This window comes from Limanda limanda, chromosome 18 (assembly GCF_963576545.1).
Source record: "Limanda limanda chromosome 18, fLimLim1.1, whole genome shotgun sequence".
In the NCBI taxonomy this organism is placed as follows: Eukaryota; Metazoa; Chordata; class Actinopteri; order Pleuronectiformes; family Pleuronectidae; genus Limanda; species Limanda limanda.
The window spans coordinates 21192110-21214138 of record NC_083653.1 but is presented as its reverse complement, the minus strand read 5'-3'; the positions used below and the strand labels follow the sequence as shown (position 1 = coordinate 21214138).

At 43.1% G+C, this 22029-nt stretch overlaps 1 long non-coding RNA gene and 1 other non-coding gene across 2 annotated transcripts; one reads left to right on the top strand and one right to left on the bottom strand.

The window, feature by feature from the left end:
• Positions 1–64: 64 nt before the first annotated feature.
• On the top strand, positions 65–136 carry trnag-ucc (transfer RNA glycine (anticodon UCC)). Its single transcript has one exon. It is a non-coding gene; the product is annotated as a tRNA-Gly (tRNA).
• A 1340-nt stretch (positions 137–1476) lies between these two features.
• Positions 1477–1890, bottom strand: LOC133024949 (uncharacterized). The gene is made up of 2 exons (XR_009683133.1): positions 1825–1890; positions 1477–1733 (listed from the first exon to the last, which is right to left on the bottom strand). It is a non-coding gene; the product is annotated as an uncharacterized LOC133024949 (long non-coding RNA).
• Between the last annotated feature and the right edge of the window lie 20139 nt (positions 1891–22029).

The window sequence follows — 22029 nt, the reverse complement described above, 5'->3', positions numbered from 1 at the left end:
GGGTTTCTCAATCATTTTTCCCGCATTTTTCCCGTTCTAGCTGCCAAATTACTAAGATTTCTAGGCGATGGTGGTATAGTGGTAAGCATAGCTGCCTTCCAAGCAGTTGACCTGGGTTCGATTCCCAGTCATTGCAGTAATCTTAGGCCCAACTCTTTTGTTTACAATTTCAAACTCTGGTTGCGACATTATTTTGAAAAATATTGAAAAAACACTTTGTCAGGTTGTTGTGGTAAGCATAGCTGCCTTCCAAGCAGTTGACCTGGGTTTGATTCCCAGTCATTGCAGTAATCTTAGGCCCAACACTTTTGTTTACAATTTTAAACTCTGGTTGCTCCATTATCTCAAAAAAGTTGAAAAAACTGTCTCTTTCAGGTTGTTGTGGCCGTACCCTCCAGCGACAGGCCGCTACCTTGAGTCCTAAACAGCTCGTAACAAGTCCTAACAGGTCCTACCAAGTCCGAACAATTCATCGACCAGGTTCCGAACGGTTCCGAACTGAAGTCCGAACACATCAAACAAAAGTCTGACCCTCAGTCCTAACAGCGGTTAGGACTGAGGGTAGGACCTGAGGATTGGGTGGCGGTGTCAGGTTACAGTCATGTGACGAGCGTGTCAACAATAGTCCTGCCCCCCCTCTTCTCTACTGGTCTTCGCAGTGAATGAATGGCAGTTACTTTTCGGGTGAAAAATGTAAAAAGAGAGAGAAAAAAAAACAGTAAGTAAAATGAGACTAACGGCGGCCATTATACAACTTTATGTCGCTGTTGCTGTCGTGTAATAATTGTGTCAGACGCTGAACTTTTTCCACAGTGAATATCAGCGCCGTGTAATCAGTTTACTACGGCTCCATAAGATGTACGCCACTTTATTAGTCCGTCAATGGGGAGATTTACTGTATTACCCACTAGACGAAAAGCAGTATTATTGTCACAGTGAACCTCTTCGGACAGGCCTAATCCCCTGCTGTAACCAACTGTTTCCATGATGGTTCCTCGGCGTTTGCCAGTGAAGACAAGGTGGGTCTATCGGCGTTTGCGGACCTTAAGGGGGATATGGAGAACAAAGGAGAGAGCCGTGGGGGGGCTCGCTCCGCCGCGCGGACCGATCGCGACGTGTGATCTAATTAGCATATGAATCGGAGTCCAGCCGCTGGCTAGAACCTCTCTCTACTCACCATTGGAGGATACCACAGACCCTTGAAACTAATGTCACTCGTGATTGGTTGGTAGAAGTGTTGCTATTGGTCACCTTATGGGTCATTGCAGTGCACACGTGGGGTCACAGCATTCCGCACGTGGGGTAAGCCCCTCCCACACAATATTAATAATAAAAATGTATATATTAATATTTATTATTATTTATTAGTAAGCCTTTACCAAAAGCACTGCAGTTAATTAAAACTAAACATTCACGTGATGCTTGATGTTATAGGTGAACATATTGTACAGGGAACAAATGTGAACAAGGTATATGTGGAGTCAAAGCTTTATTTACATACAGCAAATATATTGTACAAAAACTCAGGTGAGGCTTGAAATGTTTCTCTGCAGCCTCTGGGTCATGACTTCTTTGTGGGACTCTGTCTGAATCTTCTCCAGTGTGTAGACGTCTGTGGTGTGTAGCTGTGAGATCCAGTGTAGGTTCCAGTCTTATATGAAGTGTGGCACACAGGTCGGTGCGCTCCTGGCTGTGGAAGGATGGATCCATGTCATCTGTCCCGCTTCAATCAGCTGTAAACACATTCAGTAAAATTAGCACAGTTCAATGACAACATACACCTTTACATGTAACTGGAAAATTATTTAATGAATATAACCTTACCCTCTTTCTTCTCCGACAACTCCTCAATGCTGATGTAAGGTCTGGTCGGATCATAGTGGCTCATAGTGTGTCTTACTACGTCATGGACAGGCAGCTGGAAAACAACGAGAGTAACATGAGTTTATTATTAATAAACGGAAATAGCCGCGCTGCATCACCGTTGGAAGATCCACAGCAAAAAAACACCAAAACAATTCATAAACAGTTACTTACATTCAATGGCTTAATTTTTTGCACTTTAAATCCGGACTTTCAGCGTCTCAGCCTAACGCCTCGTTGTGTGTGTGTGTGTGTGTGTGGGGGGGGGGGCTGAGGCTGTGAAAACATACAGAAAAGTCACGTTGATGAAAAAACTTAACGAGAACAAACTGTTACATCTAAGTAATTCATACATATTTACACATGCACTAGATCTGCTCCAGCACTCGATGCTGTATTCGTATTTTAGCAACTTTCTCGCTATCCCAAAGTTGCTGGCATGCTTTTCAGATGAACGAGTTAGCTTCGTAGTTAGCATGGCGGCTCCGTTTAGCTCTCACCGTAACTCAGGGACTGTGCGCCCGTCTTCTCCGCCTCGACTCGTCCACACCGGGCCCGCGGCTCTGCTTCCCACGCACTCATCTTCTCCTCCAGGGAAAAGCGTCGTGTCGACTTCAGCAAGTTATTTACCCCGAAAACAGACTCACTCGTACGGAACAAACATAACACGAGCGACACTCGATGCTGCAATGCATTAACGAGGCTGTGATTGGTCGAGCCAATCAGCTGATGACGCGAGCGGGTGACGTGAGGTTTTCACAGTAAATGTCCACAAGTAAATTTACATACATGATTCTCGCTGTTCTGTGTTGGTAACCTCATAGTTGAATGCACTTATTGTAAGTCGCTTTGGAAGTGTTGACTGTTTTAATGGAATACTGAGAAAGTTTAATAACAACAATTAGACAATTGAAGTTCAAATTATGAAGGAATTTCAGCTCTATATTGTGTCTTCTTTATATTTTAAATAATAATCGAACTGAGTGGAGATGTATGTTGTAGCCAAACAGCCGGCTGCTGTGTTTTGTCACTGTGCAGTCCATGGGGTTTAAATATTACACTGAAAAAATAAATCATTAAATCAATGAATGTTTCGTAGCAATTTTGAAAGTAGTGGTAAAAAGGTAGAATTTATAATTCATGGAAAACAGCTTAGTGTGCCATTGACATAAATGTCAACGGCAAATGAATATGATGCCAGTATTTTGGGAGGACAGATATTTTTATGGAAAGCCGGGAGAAGTTTGGAGATTACAGGGCACAGACACATCATACCCAGCATCATTTCTTCCTGTTGAGCGGATTGCTGGTAGATGTGTGGTTAACAAATCCTCTGTGTATTAAACCAGCAAAATTGACAAAGTGACTGTAATCATGCCACTCTGTACAGTGGTTGAGATTCAGGATTGTTTTGGATGACAATGAAATAAAGTGAATTGTTTCATTTGACAGCATTGACCTTTGTGCGTGGTATACAATGTAATTCATTATAGCACACTTACTTACTTAAGAACAATTTAAAATTCAGGTTTAATATTTATTTTAAGCCTGGTTTACTCAGCCAGATAGTTTGTTTGGTGCCTCTTACTAAAAGGTGTTATCTTCACTCAGGGAAACTGATTTGCATTTGTGAAGCTCAGAGCACTGTTGCTCAGTGTAATTTGCACGTGAAAGCGTCCTCTAGGCGTTGGAGCAGGGGGGGTCACCTCACAACAGCTCTGAGGCTTGACAACTGCAGGAAACTTTAGCGTTTCCTTTGCTGCCTGCAGATACGTGTGAAAGTCGTTAACCGAAGGATGTGCCAACACTTCTCTGCGACACAGATTGACACAAACGCTTCTTTTCATGCAGTGACCGCGGCAACAGTAAAAAAAGACATCGGCAAGTAATAAGTAACGTGCAATACTTAAGTGTAATACTTGTAAAGACAGGAGAAACGTACAGTATGAATGAATTAAACTAGACTTGGACGTGTAAAGACAAGAGAAACGTGCAGTATGAATGAATTAAACTAGACTTAGACGTGTAAAGACAGTAGAAACGTGCAGTATGAATGAATTAAACTAGACTTAGACATGTAAAGTCAAGAGAAACGTACAGTATGAATGAATTAAACTAGACTTGGACGTGTAAAGACAGGAGAAACGTGCAGTATGAATGAATTAAACTAGACTTAGACATGTAAAGACAAGAGAAACGTACAGTATGAATGAATTAAACTAGACTTGGACGTGTAAAGACAGGAGAAACGTGCAGTATGAATGTTATTAAACTAGACTTGGACGTGTAAAGACAGGAGAAACGTGCTGTATGAATGTTATTAAACTAGACTTGGACGTGTAAAGACAAGAGAAACGTGCAGTATGAATGTTATTAAACTAGACTTGGACGTGTAAAGAAAGGAGAAACGTGCAGTATGAATGTTATTAAACTAGACTTGGACGTGTAAAGACAAGAGAAACGTGCAGTATGAATGTTATTAAACTAGACTTGGATGTGTAAAGACAGGAGAAACGTGCAGTATGAATGTTATTAAACTAGACGTACATGTGTAAAGACAGGAAGAACATATATGCAGTATGAGGATATTTAGAGTGAATGCCAATAGCCAAACAAATCTAAGTCACCCTTATGCATTTACTCAACCTGCTGTTTCATCTGATATTAATGCATATGTTTCATATTTGCAGATATGACTAAGACGGGTAAACCAGACTCATACTGGGAATTTATCATTTACAAGTATGCCCAGGGAAAGTTCCGGTTTTCCACCGGTAAGAAGCCGGGGGGTAAGAAATGGAAGGCTGTCATGCAGCTCATCAAGTCCTGTCCATTGACTCCTGTCTTCAACCTACTAATCCGCGAGATAGACATCTTTGGGGGCCAAATTGCCTACAAATGTGGATATCATAAGGTAAACAATAATGATATATTTTCTTAAGATGTATTTACCATAAACCAATGTGTAGCTATATTTATATCATGTAAACTGGATACTGTATTATCATCTTAGCTCTGCTTGTATTGATTCACAATTGTGATTAATGAAAGAAACTTATCTTCAGACAAAGGGAAAAACTAAACTCTTTCTTCACAGTCCGGTGCATCAGGGAGTCAACAAAGAGAGACAGGGAGTGGCTCAAGGTCAGGAAGGGTGCCAGTGGAGTCAGCTCACAGCATCCCAAGTGCAGGGAGTCAGCCTGCTCAGAGCACCTCAAGCTGTCAGATCCAAGAGCCGATACACTGCACTCTTTGTAGCAAGGACGTACTTGCTGAGTTTTTTTCTGAACATTTATCGGACTATCACGCAGAGCAAACTTGTGAACAGTGTGGTCAGAATGTCATTGGTGCAGTTGGGCTGCTTCAACACATTGAAGAAGATCATTCAGTCGTCAGAGAAAGTGGGAACCCTTCACTGCAACCACAGCCTAGTCCTCCACAGCAGCGACGACCTCCCCGACCTAAACAACAGCAACCTCCTCCACCACAGCTGCAACTTCCTCCTCCACTGCAACCACAGCCTAGTCGTCCACAACAGCGACCTCCTCCACCACAGCTGCAACTTCCTCCTCCACCACAACAACAACAACTTCCTCCTCCACTGCAACCACAGCCTAGTCCTCCACAGCAGCGACGACCTCCGTGACCTAAACCACAGCGACCTCCTCCACCACAGCTGCAACTTCCTCCTCCACCTCAACTACAACAACAGCGACCTCCTCCACCACAGCTGCAACTTCCTCCTCAACCACAACAACAACCTCCTCCACCCCAACAACAACATCCTCCTACACTACCACCTTCTTTTCCTGCCACATCTCCTTCCGTTGTCCACCTGAGGCCGCCAGTGGTGAATTGGGTGAGTTTTCTCCCCAAACAGTTCTTGCGGGTCATTAACCCAGCCGATCAAGAGTGGATTGCCCAGTGTCTTTACGACCCCACAGGACAGCTGCGGCAATAGTTTTCTCAGAACTGGTTCAATCCACCTAATCCACCAAAGCTGACAAACGTACGACCTGACCCCTTGACCTACTTCAGGCAGCGGCTGTTTCTGTGGGCACCACCTGTGGGGTATACCAATAAAGTGTGTGCAGTGCAACAGCAAGATGCACCACTCTGGGATTTACACCAAAGCACGGGAAGTAATTGACCTTGACTCCAGGTATTACTTGGTCGGCGGAGACTATCCTTGGTGCAGTAAGTGCAAAATCCCTGTCTGCCCTTGGAGCACTGATGTGTTAAATCAGTTGGATCCTGCCCACAGGAACAAGTTCCCTGCTGTTCTCACCACACAGCTTGCCCTGGACAGGAACTGTGTAACCTTCCTGAAACCAAGAACAATAGGGAACAGCTCCAGTATCATGCAGCAAGCCCTGGAGGAAGTTCACAGTGAGGAGTGGGGAAGGTGCACAGTTGAATACCTGTCAGACTGTGAGCTTCACAAAAGGAGGAGTGCAATAACCCAGCATGAGGCAGCAGTCTATGCGCAGCCACCAACCTATCGCTCCCTACCCCTTGCACAGTGGTTTGAGAGGGTCCATGCTAACTAAATCCTGGGTCATCTGGATGAGATGCACTGCATGAAAAGAAGAATTTGTGTCATTAAGTGTCATGGAAATTGTTGGCGCATTTCTCGGTTAACAGCTTTTCACACGAATCTGCAGGCAGCAAAGGAAACTCTCCTGTTTCCTGCAGTTTTCAAGCCTGATATCTGTTGTGAGGTGACCCCCCTGCTCCTACGGCTAGAGGAGGCTTTCACATGCAAATGACAATGCTCTGAGCTTCACAAATGCAAATCAGGATAGTTCTCCTCAGAGCAGATAACACCTTTTTCTAAGAGGCAGCAACTAAATTATCTGGTAGAGTACACCAGGCTTAAAATATATATAAAAACCAGAAATTTTAAATTGTTCTTAAATAAGTACGTGTGCTATAATGAATTACATTGTATACCACGAACAAAGGTCAATGCTGTCAAATGAAACAATGCACTTTATTTCAAAAAATTTTTGTCATCCAAAACAATCCTGAATCTCAACCACTGTACAGAGTGGCATGATTACAGTCACTTTTTCAATTGTGCTGGTTAAATGCACAGAGGATTTGTTAACCACACCTCTACCAGCAATCCGCTCAACAGGAAGAAATGATGCTGGGTATGATATGTCTGTGCCCTGTAATCTCCAAACTTCTCCCGGCTTTCCATAAAAATATCTGTCCTCCCAAAATACTGGCATCATATTCACATGTCAATGGCACACTAAGCTGTTTTCCATGAATTATAAATGCTACCTTTTCACCACTACTTTCAAAATTGCTACGAAACATTCATTGATTTAATGATTTAGTTTTTCAGTGTAATATTTAATCCCCCATGGACTGCACAGTGACAAAACACAGCAGCTGCCTGTTTGGCTACAACATACATCTCCACTCAGTTCGATTATTATTTTAAATATAAAGAAGACACAATATAGAGCTGAAATTCCTTCATAATTTGAACTTCAATTGTCTAATTGTTGTTATTAAACTTTCTCAGTATTCCATTAAAACAGTCAACACTTTTATCCAAAGCGACTTACAATAAGTGCATTCAACTATGAGGTTACCAACACAGAACAGCGAGAATCATGTATGTAAATTTACTTAACACCAGAAAGAATAAAGAATAAACCCATATGAAGTTGCAATTTAAGAGCTGTTTTAACCGCTGCTTTAAGATGACAAGGACAGTTGTGAAGATTTACTTTGAAAACCTCACGTCACTCGCGTCATCAGCTGATGGGCTCGTCCAATCACAGCCTCTTGAAGGCAGAGCGTGTGTCCCGCAGACATGAAGCGGCTCTTGTTAGCATGGTCGGAACGAGTGACTCTGTTTTCGGGGTAAATAACTTGCTGAAGTCGACACAACGCTTTTCCCTGGAGGAGAAGATGAGTGCGTGTGTAAGCAGAGCCGCGGGCCCGGTGTGGACGAGTCGAGGCGGAGAAGACGGACGCACAGTCCCTGAGTTAAGGTAAGAGCTAAGCTAGGAGACGCCATTGCTAGCCACTAAGCTAACTCCTACATCTGAAAAGCATGCCAGCAACTTTGGGATAGCGAGAAAGTTGCTAAAATACGAATACAGCATCGAGTGCTTGAGCAGATCTAGTGCATGTGTAAATATGTGTGAATTACTTAGATGTAACAGTTTGTTCTCGTTAAATTTTTTCATCGTGACTTTTTTCTGTATGTTTTCTCAGCCTCAGCCCCCCCCCCCCACACACACACAAAGAGGCGGCCACTGCCCGTGAGGCCGAGACGCTGAAAGTCCGGATTTAAAGTGCGGAAAATTAAGCCATTGAATGTAAGTAACTGTTTATGAATTGTTTTGGTGTTTTTTTGCTGTGAATCTTCCAACGGTGATGCAGCGCGGCTATTTCCGTTTATTAATAATAAAATCATGTTACTCATGTTGTTTTCCAGCTGCCTGTCCATGACGTACTAAGACACACTATGAGCCAGTATGATCCAACCAGACCTTACATCAGCATTGAGGAGTTCAGGAGTGTCGGAGAAGAAAGAGGGTAAGGTTATATTCATTAAATAATTTTCCAGTTACATGTAAAGGTGTATGTTGTCATTGAACTGTGCTAATTTTACTGAATGTGTTTACAGCTGATTGAAGCGAGACAGATGACATGGATCCATCCTTCCACAGCGCACCGACCTGTGTGCCACACTTCATATAAGACTGGAAGCTACACTGGATCTCACAGCTACACACCACAGACGTCTACACACTGGAGAAGATTCAGACAGAGTCCCACAAAGAAGTCATGACCCAGAGGCTGCAGACAGACATTTGAAGCTCCACCTGAGTTTTTCACTGGCTAGGCCAATTGTGTTTGTACAATATTTGTGCTGTATGTAAATAAAGCTTTGACTCCACATGTACCTTGTTCACATTTGTTCCCTGTACAATATGTTCACCTATAACATCAAGCATCACATGAATGTATATTTTTAATTAACTGCAGTGCTTTTGGTAAAGGCTTACTAATAAATATTAATATATACATTATTAGTAACCACTATATATACATTTTTATTATTAATACTGTGTGGGAGGGGCTTACCCAACGTGTGGAATGCAATGACCCCACGTGTGCACTGCAATGACCAATAGCAACACTTCTACCAGCCAATCATGAATGACATTTCGTTTCAAGGCTCTGTGGTTTCCTCCAATGGTGAGTAGAGAGAGGCTCTTGCCAGCGGCTTGACTCCGATTCATATGCTAATTAGATCACACGTCGCGATTGCTCCGCGCGGCTCAGCGAGCCCCCCCCCGCGGCTCTCTCCTTTGTTCTCCAGATCCCCCATAAGGTCCGCAAACGCCGCTTCCCTCAGCTTATTGTCACTGGCGAACGCCGAGGTCGTGACGTCATGTAAACCGTAGGTAAATGCAGGGGATTAGGCCTGTACCAAGAGATTTCCTGTGACAATAATACTGCTTTTCGTCTAGTGATGAGGGGTGTCATAACATCGACATACGGCAGGATCCTGAAGCTCGAGTCCACAAAAAAGGTGCAGGCAAACCTCTGACAAATGATGGTCATGATTAAACTTGATTATTTTGTCATGAAATTTAGTTTTTTTTTCTCTTAATCCTAATTTTATTTCTGTATTTAATAGATCACAAAGAAGTTCGCTGGTGACATTGCAGACTCAGCTACGTTGATGACAAATGTCACCAACGAATGTGGGCAGGTGCTCAACTGTGTGCTCACCACTGGTGAGGGAGCTGGACTGGATGAGTTGTGCCAAGGGATTGTGAAGCGGTACAAGGATGCTGGAGAGCCAGAGGTCATTTATGTTGACAGAGATTGCTGCAGTGGGACAGGTGTGTGACCGTTAAAATGTTTATGTAGTATGTAACGAAGAGGACTTCGTTCCCTGGAGCTTGAGATGGGGTTGGGGGAATATTGCACCATGCACTTTGACCGGGTACATGCACTTTAATAATTGCACAGGCGTTTGTAAGCAGTTGCACTTTATTGGATTTGCAGAGTTTGCACATGGCATATTTGCATACTTAAAAACTGTTCATCTTTATTGATTGGTGATACATTTATTCTCCTTTTTAAATCTGTGCTGGTAGGTTCTGTAATGGCCACATGGTTCCACCTGCAAAAGAGGGACATGAGACTTAATGTGCATTTGTGGTAACTGAACGCTAAGATGAGATGTTACTAATATCATATGTTGTGCAATAGTGTGTGTTAGTATATTGGGAAGGGTAAAGTGTGTGTTTGTGTGTGTAATGGTACTCACCAGTCTCTTTTGTCTCCAGGGTGTTCGGGCAAAAGGCCTCCCCAGGAAACAAGCAACATATTTATAGTTCCGGGGGCATCCAAGTGGTGATTAGTGTGGGTGTGGGAAGATTAGTGTATGTGATTATTGTAATGTGCTGGAATTGGGGATGAGGGGGTGTTTGTAAATAAATGTGTGTGGGTGTGTGTATATAGGAGAATGGTGGGTATAATGATAAAAGAAAAGTGTTGTCAAAAGGAGAGCATGTCAGCATGGGGAATGGTTTCTCCCTCCTTAACTAGGCATCTTATATAAGGGGCCATTTTGTTATCAGTGTGGAGAATGTTTTCCCGTGTGGTTGCTGCATGAGGTGGAGGACGTGTGCCATGTTGCCTGAGAGACCACAATAAACCCGTCTGTGACACGCAAATATCCTGCCTTGGTCTTCTTTTGCTGTACGGTCCAGCTGTAAGTGTGGTCGTCCTAACAAGTTATTTTTTATTTCTGACAGGCGCAACCTTAAACTAACCCTAACCCTTAAGCTACTTGTATTCGGTCATATTTGTCAGATCATACTTTGGAGAGAGTCATATAGTGATAATTGTAATTATAACATTTTGCATAAATTCGGGCCGTGATCTTTCATTTGCACAGGTACATCCCCGGTTCTTTCGTGGCTTCGACCATGGAAAACCATCGTGAGACTAGACATTTTCCACTTTATGAGGAGATTCACTCGTGGACTCACCACAGAACACCACCCTATCTATGGCACTTTCTGCTCTAAGTTGTCCCACTGCATTTTTGAGTGGGACCAGGATGATATTCGTCGCCTCAAACAGGCAAAGAAGTCCATGCTGGTCATGTTCCTACAGAGGCTCAAGTTCTAGCCAACATCAGCTCCAGTGAACTGGCCAGACATTGCAAGAGGAGAACTCGGGGGGTTGAGGAAACACGGAGGCTGATTGATGGTTTGCTAAAGTCCATGTGGGAACTGACCGACACCACAGGCTTACTACTTATCAACCCTGAGAGCATGACACATGTGTGGGAGACGCAACAGAAGCACTTGGCATGCATCCAAGATCCTCCTGGAGTGGAACTCTACACCAAAGTCCGCTCTGGGTCACAAAAGGGAGACAAGGATCCTGGATGTCTTGAGATGTGGCAGGGGGTCCTCTTCTGTGGAAAGTTTTCATCGCCACCAGTGCACGTTTATCACGGGTAAATAGAAGCTTTATATCTTTGGCATGACTCCTACTCCTTCCATGTCTTCTATTATAATTTTATTTTCTATAATCTCAAACATTTTGTATCTTTTAAGGCTGGAGGTCTAACGCAATGCACACTCAAATGTACATGCTTGAGGGTAGTTCCAGATGGAACATGAACCGAGCCCATGAAGCTGTGGGTATGAGTGGTGCATCACAAACGAGACTCTATAATATCCGCCTGATGTCAAACATAAATGACCTCAGCAACAAAGTCCACGGCAATCCACTCTTGCCAGAATTCATTCCCCCTGGGAGACCCACTGGTAAGATACTCCAAGAGACCTCATTCTCCTTGCAATCACAACTTCACTACTACACATTCAACAAATTATCCTTTTGCTTTTTCCCCCATTCTAATGGAAATATGTCTAGTACTCTGAACTCAAAATGCTTCTTTTTCTTTTTATGATGAATCTTTAGGTGAGCGCATTGCTGTGGAGTACTTGCTGGAGCAGTCTGACAGAGGAGACTTGCTGGATTCAGAACAGCATTGCGAACTTGGCAACATTCTACCTGACTTTTTGGAGGAAGTTCAGGAGGATGAGTACCTGGATGTCACAGTGACTGACACAGCGGACATAATTACTCAGACCCCACCTGAAGCCCCCCAGTGTGCAGCAGAGTTAGACATTTCACCCCCTCACAGTCCACCATGTCTCCACAGTGACCTTTCAAACACATCATCCTACACATCCCCTCAGGTAATTTGACAATGACATGATCATTTTAAATTCTGCAGGAAAAGTTATTGATTTACATATGCTATGAATTTGATATTTTATTTATTGTCGCTATTTGTCTTTCTGTTGCGTGCTTGTACACCAAGGAATTGTGTAAGCAGGCAATTTTCAAATGCAATTTTTCCCCATTACAAATTTCTAGGAAATAAGTTCTGTTCGCAGTGTCTCTCAAAGTCCTGACAGTCCAGCCAGAAGTGTACATAGTGAGGACAACTCCTCGAGTGGACCGAGCACTTCATCTCAGATAATTTAACTAAACGCTTAGTGTGTCCAACACAATAAGATTTTATATGTATATAACCCTGACCCCTAGTGTTAGCTATACTGTATAACAGGTGCTCCAGTGCAAATATTTGCCATTTACTTTGACAAATAAATAGCTGAACATTTTTTACAGTTGCCTTTTGTCAATTTGTGTGAAATGTATAGATATAATTACTTGTCAGAGTGAGAGATTGAAGTCTGAATAGATTCTGTTCAGGAATTCAACCAGACGTCTTTGCCTGGAAATGGCTAAACAATCCTACTTCCTGTGCTCAAGCATCTTCTGATTAAAACAACTTATACAGAGAGGGAGGGGTGTATCCAAAACCTGGTCCTATAAGTCAATGTAGGGGACACACTGCCTTATCATTTCTCCATGTTCTTCATTTCTCAGGAAAGCTGATGTGATGCAAGGGGTTTTCCTGGATGGGAGGTGGTGGACCAATTGGCAGACTACCTTGTCAACCTCAACCGCACAATCACAGCTTTGTCAGCCTCAGAGACAGATGAGATTGTGCGGCTGTACACAAGTCTTCACACCATGGACAAGACACTGACCAAATATTCGCTTAAATCTAAGCGGAAGACCTTGGCTGGGCCGTGGAGAGCATCCAGGAAACGCAGTGGCTCTGCATCTGGTCAGCAAGCGGCTGAAAGGTGAACTGCACTATAGTGGATGCACACATAATCACAAGTCTGATAATTAGTTTTAATGACAGGTTACATTAACGCAGTATCACACAAGACCAATAATGTTGTTCTGTAAATCCTCACCGCATTTCAGACTGTTCAGTAACAGTAGTTTTAACTGAAGTGGGGTTATACATACTATAATGATTCATCACACACCTTTTTTCGTTTCTTTAAATTAATATACTGTCTGCTGTGCAATATTGATCATGTCGTTATTGACAATACACCACTGTTCACACACACACACACACACAAGGAGGTGGATCAGACCTCGGCCAAACCCTAAGTTTCATGCACCTCAGACATACACACACTTTAACATGTGGTCAGATACACACACACACACACACATCTCCAGCTAGTTGCAAGATTGAACATTCTCATGCTCCGTATCAAACAGGGAGTCCGACACACAGCAGATTAGAGGTAGGGGAGGCTTTCTCTCACAGTGCTTTCATGAATAACTTCATTATATTAAATTCTGAGATGACCTCTCTCCTGTGAAATTATCAGTCTTAGAATGCTTTGAGGCCGGGACACTATGACCTCTGGTTTCACTTCACACATATACTGAGCACACACACTCAGGCAACATGCTTATGACCTCTGGTAGCCACAACAGTGGCGTGCACGTACAACGTCATCATCACGCAACGCCAGGAGGAGGACCCAACGAGCCAGGAAGGCAGGACTGCCTTGTGCTCCGACCAATCCCAATCTAAGAAGAACCTCTGTCATGCCCAGTATCGATATATAAGCTATATGCGCACTTTGTGAAAACGCCTTTTTTCCTGTCAGCCTACTGCGTAGGACGGGAGGCCCATTCATGTCCATTTGCTAGACACCACAGTTTCCTGACCTGTGCCCTCTGAATAAACCTGCTTAATTTTAACTTGAGAACAACGCCTCCTGCCTTTGATTTCCACCCGCAACATCGTCTTATCCTTCCTAGACTGTTCATGACCCATGGCCAGGCTGCTCAGAGACCTGACAGCAACAGAATCTCTGAGTGTGTTTCCCTCAAGCTATTGAAGATTATCAGTGTGCCCGAAATAGGCCAAAAGACTGCAAGGGTAAAACCTTACCAATTCCCCTGTCACACTTATCAGCACTACAAACAAATGCTAGCTAGAGGAAAGCCGGGTGATTCGGGACCAAACCACATTGGTGCTGGTTACTATCAACAACACCACAGTATCTTCTTGGTGAGATACATTTTTTGACTTCTATGTAAATTTCCGCATTGCGGGCTTATAAAGGACTTATTATTCTTATTCAATTTATGAGAAGCACTCTAGAAATATGAACGACATTTTAAGCCAGAAGGTTTCGATGTAGCTACAGCTTTTGCAAAATTGCTTGTGTAAAATAGTAAACATTTTGACATGCATCTTTTCCAGGTTGCATGAAAGGCAGAAAATAACTGGTTGTGACTCTTTGCTGCAAGGGGTCGACATAGACTTATGGAGTTTCAGGAGCGACAGCGGTTGGCTGCTTTTCATATCCATGCTACCTCAGTGTTGGATACCCGGCGGAATGGTATAAGACATTCAAAGACGAACTGTCTCCGCTGTTAGTTAAATCGTTTAATTGGACATTACAAAAAGGCAAATTACCACCAACATGGACAGAAGCAGTAATAACAGTCATACCTACACCGGGGAAAGATAGGGAATTATGAGGAAATAATCAACCAATATCGTAACTAAATTTGGACTACAAGTTATATACATCTATTATTGCTAGACGATTACATGCCTTTACACGGGATTTGATCGACGAGGACCAAACAGGATTTGTGAGCGGGCGACACGATAACATTAGGAGGACTCTGCACATTATAGATCAGGCGAACAGAAAAGAGACACGATTCTGGTTAGCGTAGATGCCGAAAAGGAGTTTGACAGGGTAAATTGGACTTTCCTATTCACAGTTTGGATTCAACGATAAATCAATACAGATTATTCGGACTCTATATCAACGACCTACAGCTAGAATCAAAATAAATAGAAGCCTATCTAACAAGTTTGATCTACAGAGATCAACCAGACAGCTGTTTGTCACCAACCCTGTTCACATACTTTATTGAACCATTGGCCCAAGCCATACGCGAAAATAGACGAATCCAAGGGGTGACAGTGTGCCTCTTCGCAGATGACGTCATTGCATTCCTTGAACGGCCTAGTGAATCGTTGCCTGAATTGCTAGATCTCTTGAACGGATATGGACAGCTATCAGGATACAAGATAAATATAACTAAAACCCAAGTACTCTATCAATTATACACCACCAAAGGAGATCAGAGGAAAATACAATTTAAATTGGAATCTAAAGAAAATTAATTATTTAGGGGTAGAAGTGACTAGAAACTTATTAGGACTATATAGGGGAAATTATGATAGGATTAACCGAGAATTATTAAAAGATATACATAGATGGACCACCCTAACGATTTTAGCTCAAGGATTGAATTAATAAGGATGAATGTATTATCCAGACTTTTATATTTGCTCAAAGCATTACCAATAGAGATACCTCAAACACAATTCATATCATGGGACAGGATGATATCCTTCATTCATATGGTGGAGGAAGAGGCCAAGAGTGAGATTCAGAACTCTCCAGCTAAAGAGGCAGAAGGGGGGCTTGAGTCTGCCGAATCTGAAAGAGTACTTTCACGTGGCCCAGCTAGATAGGGAAACATTTAAGAAGGTTAGAAATCAAATGGATTCGATCACAAAATTTACCTTGGAATTATGGTTCCAATTACTTAAACACAATAAGGCGGAGAAGGACGCAAATTTATTGAAATGGGTGGCTTTAGATAGCAGTTTTAAACCAGCTGGGCGCGGTGGGGGATTCGGACAGTGGGCGGATAAGGGCATTATGGCATGGTGCACGCTGGTGGAAAAGTAAGGTAATGACTTTTCAAGACTTGAAAACGACATGGCCTGGATTGGCGGGAATTTTATAAATATTTACAGGTACAGGATTATTATGGGAAACTGATTGGACAGGAGCTCTCTCTAGAAGTGAACAAGGTGGTACAAGTAATGATTGATACATATAAAGGGAAACAGGTCAGGACCATAACTATATTATATAAGGCATTGATGGATGGCAAAAACACAACAGGGTATATAAAAGAAAAATGGGAAATAGAATTTGACATGGAAATATCTGAAGATGAATGGGATAAGATGTGGGATAAATATAAGACAACAACCTGTTCGCGAGCCTGGAGAGAGTTTTCCTGAAAAAAGCTGATACGGTTCATTATCACACCTAAAATATCAAATAACTACTCTGAAACAAGAAAGTCATGTTGGAGGAATTGTGGGTCATCTGAGGCCAACCATGCACATATATTCTGGAATTGTCACAAAATAATAGGGTTTTGGGGAATGGTCCATAGGATAACACAAGATATTCTAGGATACGAATTTCAAATGAATCATGAGCTGATGTATCTATGCATGTACGCAGAGAATGATGTTCATGATGGGGACTTGTATCTATTCAAAATACTCATGGTTGCAGGTAAAAAGGCCATTACAAGGAAATGGGGGACGGAAGATCTACCAACTCAGACCCATTGAGTGGACACAGTGGGGGAAATAAATATTATGGAAAGACTGACACACAGGCTACAGCTGACAGGACCACAGATGGACAGTAAATGGAGGAAGTGGACTCTATGGCAGTTGACACAGACAGGTTTTTAATTTTTCGTTTTTTATTCCTGGTTGTCGATGTTGTTGATGACTTGTATTGGTGTACTTATTGTTGAATAAAAAGAATGGTAAAACAAAGAAACTAATCAACTCAACAGCTGCAACACCTTTGCCGATACGAGATGGTAAGGTGAAATGTGAAGCTTGTTGTTTCAAAGACTCAGTTTCTTAGTCCACTAATGCACTGTACCTTTTTATAGCAAATCCTCACTGCTTGCACCCAGAGTTAATGTAGAAATGTGTACACATTCAATTCTGTTTTATTTGTTACTGAATTAACAGTTAAACTAACTATTTTCTTTCGATTCTGTTCAGCTTTTCTCTTTCACATTTTCCCAGATTTATCCCATTTTATCAGCCAAATTGTAATTTGTGGCGATGGTAGTATAGTGGTAAGCATAGCTGCCTTCCAAGCAGTTGACCTGGGTTGATTCTGGATTTACAGTCAGACTTGTTTGTTGGGCTCAATAGATTCATCAGCTCTCCCATACAATTTGCTTGTGGGAGAATGTGAGGGTGGTATAGTGGAAACCAAGCGACCCTACAATGGAGTGACGATATAACAGCTGCAACACCTTTGCAGGTACGAGTCTTCAAGACTTTCAGTGACAATTTAAGAAGATTCATCCGATGATGCTGCGTTTGCAGTTTGTGTTGATACTGGATATGGGGGTATACTGTAGTGATGATACAGGGCTGTAGGGTAGTATTGCAGATGGGGGAGTGGTAGCTGTTGTAAGGTCCTGCCAGGGTATGGGGCTGATGATAAAATTTAGTTTAACTGTAGATCCTTGGACCAGTCTGTTGTATTACCTTTTTTGTTAAGAAAATGTAGGTTTTTTACATCTGCTCCTGCTTCTTCAATATTGCCTTTTTTCAAGTTATCAGTGCCAAATAGCATCATCCAACCTATCTGGGGGTAACAGAGCTACACCCCCTTTCTGTAAAAACTCATAATCAGAAGATGTTTAGGCACAGGAAGTAGGATTGTTTTGCCTTTTCCCAGCAAAGATGTTGGGTCTTATTGTAAGTTGCGTTGGATAAAGCGTCAGCTAAATTAAATGTAATGATTTCCTGAACTGAATCAATCCAGACTTCACTCTCTCACCCTGACAAGTAATGACATCTATATATTTTACACAAGTGACTTAATGGAACTGTAAAGTGTTTATTTATTCATTGGTCATAAAGTAAAAGGCTAATGTTTGCAGTGGAGCATATTTCCAGAATAGGTGAAAAAGCAATAAGAGAATTTGCTGAATGTGTAGTCCTAAAGTTGTAGTTGCAAGGAGAATAAAGTCTCTTGGAATATCTTACCAGTGGGTCTCCCAAACTTCTCAGGATTATAATTAATGTAAAGATTATGAATCATGCCAAATTTCTATTTACCCGGGATAAACGTGCACTGGAAGCATTGAAAGCTTTCCACATCTCAAGACACCCAGGACCTTGTCTCTTTTGTTGTCACAACCTAGTCTGCCATGCCTTGTTTTGATCCTGTCTGTTCTCCTGTCATTTCAGATCCAATCACTCCCACAAGCCTCTGATTCCCTCACTCCCTTCACCTGTGTTTTCCCACCCACACTCACCTGCTTCCCATTACCTTATTAGTTCCCCTGTCAGATTGTCTAGTGTTTTTTGCCTAGCCTTCCAGCATTATGTACCCGTGATTCTTGCCTACCCCTTTCTGCCCTGTTTAATACCTTTTTGGATATTTGATTCCCTTTTGCCTGCCCCATTGGATCTTTTTGCTTTTTGGACTAATTTTAATTTTTTTACCCCTTGCTTGTCTTTTTGATCTCCAGTTTAAATAAACCACTTTTTCGGCACTTGAGTTTGTCTGCTGTCGTGCTTTTGGGTTTCATTCTGCCCCCAGTCGTCACATTTGTGACCCTGAGCAGACTTTCGTATACAGTTCAACTCCAGGTGGATCTTGGATGCATGTCAAGTTGGACCTCCCACACGTGTCATGCTCTCAGGGTTGATCACTCGTAAACCTGTTGTGTAGGTCAGTTCCCATATGGTCTTCAGCAAACCCTGGATCAGCTTCCTTGTTTCCTCACCCCCCCCCCCCCCCCAAGTTCTCCTCTTACAATGTTTTGCCAGTTCACTGGAGCTAATGTTGGCCAGAACTTGAGCCTCTGTAGCAGCATGACCAGCATGCTTTTTCTGCAGCTCGGACTTCTTTGCGACAACAAATGTCATCCTGGTCCCACTCATAAATACAATTTAACAACTTTGAGTAGAAAGTGCCATAGAGAGGGTGGTGTTCTGTTGTCAGACCATTTGTGAATCTCTACATAAATTGGAAAATATCAAGTCTCACTTTGGTTTTCCAAGGTTGAAGCCATGAAATAACTGGGGATGTACCTGTACAAATTAAAATCAAGCCCAGAATTTAGGCACACTGTTATAATTACAATTAGCACTATATGACTGTCTCCAAAGTATGATATTACCTAATAAAAGTAGTGCTTGGGGGTAAACTATCATATATAATAAATGATTGTCCAAGCTTTTAAGGTTGTGCCTGTAACAAATAATAACTACATACAAATTTTGACAGTCACACACCTGTCTCACTGCAGCAATCTCTGTCAACATAAATGATGGCATTTAAGCTGAATACGCCACATTCGCATCGATGGCCAACAGAAACATCTGCTGCCTGAATTAGGTCATGGAGTCAGGTGGAACAGTCTTTTGCTCCCAGTGGGAGCGGGTGGTCGCTGCTCCGGTTCTAACAATTCTTCCTGGCCCCCACCCTTCGGGTTCTAAACTTTTAAGCCAATCGGTAGACGGCTGAATTCTGTCGACGTTCGATTGGCCGGTTGAGTTAGAACCGCTGCTCACTGATTGGCTGGCAGCCCCAGGTTGAATTGGTCGCGCGAAACGTGCTCATTCTGCCGGTGAACTTCACAGGAGACACATCATCGGGAGAATAACACAACACCAGCTAGCGAGATGTGAGTATCGCACGAGCAACGTGCATGTTTAATGTTCTTTTTTCTGCTGTTTGCTTGTTTCTGTCGAGTGTCACTGTTAAACCATGCATGTACAGTCAGGTCATTGTAATGTCAGCGCCTTATTCCGGCGTAATTCCCCCGTGAAAGGCAGTTTTTACACGGTCAAAAATGTCCGTACAGACCGCTAGCTTCGTTGCAGGGCTCCATGTACTTTTACGTCGGGAGAGAGATGTGTTTCACGGTCAACACACTGTCCCAGCACCAGCTCCAGTACACTACGCTGACATGAACCCGGCCTAATGTAAAATCCTACTAACTGTACAGCAGTTAGAGTTGTATATGTGTTGTATCCAGAGATGGGCTAAAATACATCAAAATGTATTTTGATGCAAGATATAAAATACCCCTCAAATGAATGTATTAAAATACAATACAAAATACTGGTGCCAGAAAATGAAATAAAATACAATACATGTAGCCTATCTTGTATTTAAAATATAAAAAATACTTTTTCTGGATTTTATGTTTTCTCACAATTTAACAGCCCATACACTTTGGCTTTGTATCAACAAGAAGATATTCATCACATGTGAATAGCATCACACATTAGGCCTATGTATACTATAAAAATATGTCATTAAAACCAGTTGTACACAGGAAAAGAGCCTAAATAAATTACTGGAAATCGAATCTGCACAGTATTTTAAATACAAAATTACTCCACTCTTAAGTATTTTGTTACAAATTGCTTTAGATATTTTATCGGCCCTATCAAATACAAATCACAAAATAGTCCAAAGTAATTGAAAAATGTATTTCAAATACAGGTAATAGAAATACTGTCCATCTCTGGTTGAATCATCATCACTTGCATCTACTGTACAGTCATTTTCCAGTCTGTAACGTAGCTTGTAACCAAGTTATCACTTCTAGCCATTCATCTTTCAATCACCTTCTACTGTAAATATCTGTATTATCTCCATGGACTGGTTTAACTCATATTATTTTGTGTGTGACTGTTTTGTGTGCTGCTGCTACTGTATTTTTTTGCCTGCCTAAATGTTCCTGGGGATCAATATCAATAGATGGATCTGTCTGTAAATCACAACACAACAATCTGACACGTCTAACGTTGCTGGGTTTCTGCTTCAAGTCTTTGCAGAATGGATTTCCTTCCAGTTTTGCGGTTAGTACCTTCAACCAACAGCCTGGTCCTCAAGGCCTCAGCTGCTACGTTTACGGTTGCCCAGCGCAACCGTAGGGACACTGCTGCTTTCGCCCTGAAGGGACCGGAGGCGGTGAAGGAGGAGGCCAAGGCCTGCATCCTCCAGGCTGGAGGAGACCCCGAGTGCTGGCAGCTGGTGCTCAGTGAGAGCCAGCTCCAGTTTGGCCAGTACCGGGGTCAAACCTTCAAGTGGCTCCTCAGCCATGATGTGGGCTATGCATGTGGGAACGACTTGTGTGTAGTAATATATCATCTGCTCGAGTTTAATCTGCATGTGATTGTCCACGCAGCTCCTGCCCAAGGGCTGGAGGCAGACGCTGCCGGAGGATCAGCAGGAGTGGTTGGGACGGGCTCTGTTTACCGCCGGCACGGGCAAGCATCCCGTCCTCACCAGCGAGCTTCGCCTTTGGTGGACCCCTCCGGGAGCCTGGCTCCTCTACACGCAGATCCCCTCCGTCAACACGTTCTTCCAGCGCCGGTTTTTCCTGTGGGCGCCCTACAGGATGTGGGCCTACAAGCTGTCCTGCCCACACTGCAAGCGGCAGCTGACCGGCGCTGGACTGTACAAGAACGTCCGCCGCGTTCTGGACTTCTCAGGCTGGTACTTCATGGGCACTGAGTACCTGGAATGCGGCGGCTGTAGGAGGAAGTACGCAGCGTGGAGCCAAGGCATCATGATGCAGCTGGACCTGGCTCACCAGGCACAGTTTCCAGCTGTGCTCCCTTACATGTAAGCTGCAATGTTAAAGCCTGTGCGTGTGTGTGTGTGTGTGTTTCTCAGCTGACACTAGTCTCCTCGTGCCTTTGCAGGTTGTCTTGCGATAAGAGGGTGGTGGGGATGATGAAGGCCCGGACTTTGGGCAACAGCGCCACCCGCCTCAGTGCCGCTCTGCTGGAGCAGCACACTTTAGACTGGTTGCTGCGGATCCTGCGCTACCTGTCCGTGCTGGACCAGCTCCAGCTGCCCGGCGTGGCTC